Source organism: Gymnodraco acuticeps, unplaced genomic scaffold (genome assembly GCF_902827175.1).
Source record: "Gymnodraco acuticeps unplaced genomic scaffold, fGymAcu1.1, whole genome shotgun sequence".
Classification (NCBI taxonomy): Eukaryota; Metazoa; Chordata; class Actinopteri; order Perciformes; family Bathydraconidae; genus Gymnodraco; species Gymnodraco acuticeps.
This window is the reverse complement of record NW_022991286.1, coordinates 76,897-82,896: the sequence shown is the minus strand read 5'-3', so window position 1 is coordinate 82,896 and position 6,000 is coordinate 76,897. Positions and strand designations below refer to the sequence as shown.

The 6,000-nt window shown below is 42.8% G+C and overlaps 1 protein-coding gene across 3 annotated transcripts in view; it reads left to right on the top strand.

The window, feature by feature from the left end:
• Window positions 1-1,624: 1,624 nt before the first annotated feature.
• LOC117562119 (nesprin-2-like) overlaps window positions 1,625-6,000 on the top strand; it is a 56,309-nt gene continuing 51,933 nt past the window's right edge. For all 3 annotated transcript variants that reach the window (XM_034239902.1, XM_034239898.1, XM_034239899.1), the window contains exon 1: window positions 1,625-1,753. The gene's annotated coding sequence lies outside the window, so the exon portion shown is untranslated. The remainder of the gene's footprint in view (window positions 1,754-6,000) is intronic.

Here is a 6,000-nt window from a genome sequence, read left to right as displayed (position 1 = left end):
AGCATTCTTTATTTAACATTCATTCAAGTATGTGATGCCTTTTATCTGCTGATGTACAGGAGGAAGAGTGATACACTGTCTGTCTAGTTGGCTTACATAACAGTTCAAGTTTGCAGCCTAAAAAACATGGAGCATTTTTTCCCCTTTTATTAATTTTTATGTCAATTTGCACATTTCGTGGTGATGCTCAGCCTCTCCCCTTAAGGCAAGGCAAGGCAAGTTTATTTATATAGCACCTTTCAACACAAGGCAATTCAAGGTGCTTTACAAAAATGAAAGACATTCAGACAAAGGCATTTCAAAACAGTAAAATATAATACAAGAAACATTAAAAGAAAAAAGACATGAATAAAAAGTAAACTTTTACTCCTAACAGTCATCATCATGTCAACCACAACACAGAGAAATACTGATAGCAATGTGTGTGTAGTTGTTGATACATTGCTGACAGAGGGAACTAGAATACAGATTTAAGAAATATCAGTTTTTGAGCATGTCATAAGCATGTTTTGTCTTGACTATATTACAACTATATTATAATAAAATAATATATATATATTATTGAATTGATTATGATTATTATTATTAGTAGAAGTATTCACCTGTAAACGCATACTGAACGACATACATGCACATTTACCATTTACCTCACTGTATACAAAAGTAACTGTGTTGATAATAATAATAATAATAATAAACAGGAATTATATTTGCAAAGTAGCCTACTTTGTTTCCAAAAACAACTGTCGGTTGGGGGGGGGGGGGCCTCATCTCACAATGTCGCTTGGGGCCCCAAGTTGGCCAGGGGCGGCCCTGGTTGTGAGTCTTATCAGCTAGCTAACACGAGAGAAAAACGTAGATAAACTCCAAACTAAGTTGTTATTGCTGCTTATGTCCATATATTCCACCTTTGGTGACTAAAGTAATGAGTAATGACTAAGATTACTGACTCTTGACTTACCTGAAATGTTATTTTTAGTATTTTTAAATATGAAGTCCCTCAGATCGCGTTGTCCTCCTGGTCGCTTGGCCATTGTGATGACCGTTACCTGCGCTTCTGGCATCGATCAAACAGGCGCATCACGGCGCTCTGGCGCCCTCTAGGGCACTCGCATAGTATAGCGTCAGTGACTTGGTAAAAATGTCATTGCGTGTGTGCGTGCTCCCTCGCCCACAGTATTTTACTCAATATGCGCAAAATTAATGTTGAAATAGCAGTAATACCAGTGCCTCGTTCATTGATAAAATGACATAAGGGATGGAAAGGGGGAATGGCAGTTTTAGAAGGGGGATGATTTTGACCGTTTTTATTTCAGGGGGGAACCAGGAGGGTTTTTATTTTTATTTTACCCTAGGCCTAGTTACTTCTGAATAGTTGTACAATTTATATTTTTGACCCGCTTTGGTCTTCTTGTCCTCCTCAGCCACCGTGGAAATGGGAGTGTTTTACAGGTTGCCAAGTGCTGCAGGTGAGCAGCTGCAGGTGTGTGTGTGCGTGCGTGTGTACAGGTTCAGAGGGGGCGTGGCCTGTGAACTACGTGCAGCAGGTAGGCTCGTGTTACCTGGCGCTCTTCAGAGTTTCTGCAGCAGCCTGATCGTGATTCAGGTCTGCATTGGGCTTTTATCACCTAATTACAAGCATAAACCTCACCTGGATCACCGGAAGTGTTTTTTTAGTTTTTGTGTATTTTATTCCTCACTGAAACGGTTTAACTCTCTCTTCGTTTCCTGAAATGATCCCGTCCAGCAGCCGGTAAGTCAATCATCATCCTGACATTATTAGCTCACATTCAGCGGCTCTGACGCCTTCATTTACCATGAATCATTTGGGATTGTTTTCCGGTCGGTGAGTGTTGTTTGGAGCAGTTTCTTCTTCTCAAAAACATGTTATATGTCACCTGAACTGACACCCTGCTCGCTGTTTTGCCACTGTAAGCACATTCAGGGAATAATTTGCTAAATGTGAGACTGTGAGGATGGTAATTTAAACTACCGCGGTGAAGTGAATTTTTGGTTGGATATTCGACAGACATTCGCGGACCAGCCAGCAGCGTCAGTTTACCCTGCTGCTGGCTGTATTACGACGGCGAGATCTTCTCCGCGAAACGAGGCTTTCACTTAGGGACCATCAACAAATGATTTTTCAATTACACAAGAACAATGTTCTTTTTAATAAATTGACAGCTTCCCGATCGAGCGAATGTGAAGCAAATCCACTCTTGAGCATACATTTGTTGAACACACCTCTTTTTATTGCATTGTAATACTTTAAATGCATTTTTATTAATATGTTGATGGGAAAATTAGCACATTTATTCGATAAGTTCCAGGTAATGTGACCTAATGACTCAAAATCAGTGCTGGATCAAATAACTACACTTGCTGCATAGGACACACCTCTTTGTATTTCATTGTAATATTCTAAATATTTTATATTAATATTTTTGATGGAAAAATGTGCTTATTTCTTCAATAACTTCCAGGTGTAGTGATCACTGATTGACATAATTCACTCATGGAACTACGGGTTGGGGGTATTGTTCTGCACGGACACATATGTTGACTGTACCTACTGTGTGCCCTCCTTTCTTCTTCCCTTTTCTTCCCGGGCTTCAACCCGACAACATGTGTGTTTCTGATGCTCATTAAAGCTTTTTTTAATGGAACTGTTTCTTCGGGACATGCGCTCGCTAACACAGCTTGTGTTGAGCTCCGCGCTTTAGCCGAAGAAGCTGACCGGTTCTTCCTGGCCGCCCGGCGTTTTACCCCTGAGGTGCTGGCTCCGACACGCAGCGGCACCTTCCCTTGTAGAGTCACGCCACCTAGCAGAGTCTCCGGGGCCGACGACAACGTCTAACTGCTTACAGCTAACGGCTGTCGACAACGACTAGCGGACATCACCCACGCTTTCATCGCCGCCCGGGTGGCGCACTTCTGGACCCTACCGGGCCTCTCCTCTAACCGCGGCTCACGGTTTGCCTCGACGGCGGCTTCGGACGTCACCCCGTCTGACCCCGTCTGGCCTCTCCCCTGTCCACGGCTCCTTCCTCCCGGGGATCCTGCTCCTGCTTCCCGGGGATACCGCTCCTTCCTCCCGAGGACTTCGTGCCCGCCGGCGCTGTGCCCTCGCCTGCGGCCGGGCAGCGCTCCTTCCGGCTGGGGACCACCGGAATATTTACGCCCGTCCCCACGTCGCAGCACAGCGACCCAGCTTTCTACGGTTGGTGGATGTTGTTTTCATTAGCCTCAACGCCTACCGCGGCCCCCTGCGGCCCCCTTACGATGGCCCGTTCCATGGCCCGCCCCCCACCCCCGGTGGGGATGCCCTCGCCCTCGTTGGAGGCCCTGCCCGCTCCTGCGGCCCCCTTCCGACGGCCCGTTCCATGGCCCGGCCCTCGCTTGCGGCCCCACCCTCCTCGGCCCCTGTGGTGCTTCCTCCCGGACGCGAGGATTGTGTCCATGGTTGAATTCTGGGGGGGCTTGTGTAGTGATCACTGATTGACATAATTCACTCATGGAACTACGGGTTGGGAGTATTGTTCCGCACTGTACCTACTGTGTGCCCTCCTTTCTTCTTCCCTTCTCTTCCCAGGCTTCAACCCGACAACATGTGTGTTTCTGATGCTCATTAAGGCAAGGCAAGTTTATTTATATAGCACTTTTCAACACAAGGCAATTCAAAGTGCTTTACAAAAAATGAAAGACATTAAGAAAAGGGCATTTAAAATCAGTCATTAAAAAGAAAAGCTAATAAAATAAACATTAAAAGAAAAAATACATGGATAAAAGTTACAGTGCAGTCTAAGATATGAATAGTTCAATTAAAAGCAGCGACAAAAAGAAAAGTCTTCAACCTGGATTTAAAAGTAGTCAGAGTTGCAGCGGACCTGCAGGTTTCTGGGAGTTTGTTCCAGATATTTGGAGCATAATAACTGAACGCTGCTTTACCATGTTTAGTTCTGACTCTGGGGACAGAAAGCTGACCAGTCCCTGAAGACCTGAGAGATCTGGATGGTTCATAATTTAGCAGGAGGTCAGTAATGTATTTTGGGCCTAAACCATTCAGTGCTTTATAAACCAGTAGCAATATTTTGAAATCTGTTCTTTGACACACAGGAAGCCAGTGTAAAGACTTCAGAACAGGAGTGATGTGATCCACTTTCTTAGTGTTAGTGAGGACTCGAGCAGCGGCGTTCTGAATCAGCTGCAGCTTTCTAATAGATTTTTTAGTGAGACCTGTGAAGACACCATTGCAGTAGTCGAGTCTACTGAAGATAAAGGCATGGACAAGTTTTTCCAAATCCTGCTGTGACATTAGTCTTTTAATCCTAGATATATTCTTTAGGTGATAGTAGGCTGATTTAGTAACTGTTTTAATGTGACTGTTGAAACTCAGGTCAGAGTCCATGACTACACCTAGATTTCTGGCTTTATCTGTTGTTTTGAACATTGCACACTGAAGCTCAGCGCTAACTTTTATACATTCTGACTTGGCTCCAAAAACCATTACCTCAGTTTTATCTTATCTTTGTTTAATTGGAGAAAGTTCTGACACATCCAGTCATTGATTTGTTCAATGCACTTACTCAGTATTTGAATTGGAGCATAGTCTCCTGGTGAAATTGTTACGTAAATTTGTGTGTCATCTGCATAGCTATGGTAACTTATTTTGTTGTTCTTCATTATCTGAGCCAGTGGTAGCATGTAGATGTTAAAGAGAAGAGGCCCCAAGATGGAGCCTTGAGGAACCCCACATGTCATATTTGTCAACTCAGATGTGTATTTACCTATAGAAACAAAGTTGTTTCTATCCTTTAAGTAGGATTCAAACCAATTTAGAACTGTTTCCGAAAGTCCCACCCAGTTTTCCAGTCGGTCTAGTAATATGCTGTGGTCAACAGTGTCAAACGCAGCACTGAGATCTAATAATACTAACACTGAAGTTCTGCCACTGTCTGTGTTTAAGTGGATGTCATTAAAGACCTTTACAAGAGCAGTCTCAGTGCTGTGGTTTGGACGAAAGCCTGACTGGAACACATCGAAACAGTTATTTAAATGCAAGAAATTACTCAACTGTTGAAAAACAACCTTTTCAATGATTTTACCTAGAAATGGGAGGTTTGATATGGGCCTGTAATTGTTCATTACTGAAGCATCTAGATTATTCTTTTTTAAGAGCGGTTTAATGACTGCAGTTTTCAGGGCCTGTGGAAAAATACCTGAGTGAAGAGATTTGTTTACTATATGAAGTAGATCTGAGGCCATGCAAGGCAAAACATCTTTGAAAAATCCTGTTGGAATAATATCAAGGCAGCAGGAGGAGGATTTCAGAAGTTGAATAATGTCCTCTAGGTTTTTATCATTAATCTGATGGAATTGTGTCATGGTGTTTGAATTGATGTTAGGTGGACATAGGGACAACACATTTGCTGTTCCTGATGCAGAGGCACTGACTGCTTGTCTGATTTTCTGAATTTTGTAAGTAAAAAAGGAGGCAAAATCATTGCACGCCCTGGTGGATAGAAATTCAGAGGCTACTGACACTGGGGGGTTAGTTAGTCTGTCGACGGTAGCAAACAAGGCACGTGCGTTGTTTTTGTTTTTGGTAATGATGTCAGAGAAGAACGATTGTCGTGCGTTTTTCAATTCCAAATTATAAAGGCCAAGTCTCTCTTTATAAATGTCAAAGTGAACCTGGAGATTTGTTTTTCGCCACCTGCGTTCAGCTTTTCGACATTCTCTTTTTTCTGTTTTCACGGTCATGGCCTTTCTCCATGGAGATATTTTCTTGCCAGACACTTCCTTTACCTTAGTTGGAGCAATGGCATCTATACAATTTTAAATTTTTGAATTAAAATGATCTACTAGCTTATTTACTGAGATGTTAGCAGGGGCAAGTGTGGTAGAAAAATTCTGAGTAAACATTTACCTAGTATTTTCAGTTAAATATCGCTTTGTGGTTACCTCTTTTTGAACATTTTTGTGAACAGAAATAGAGCT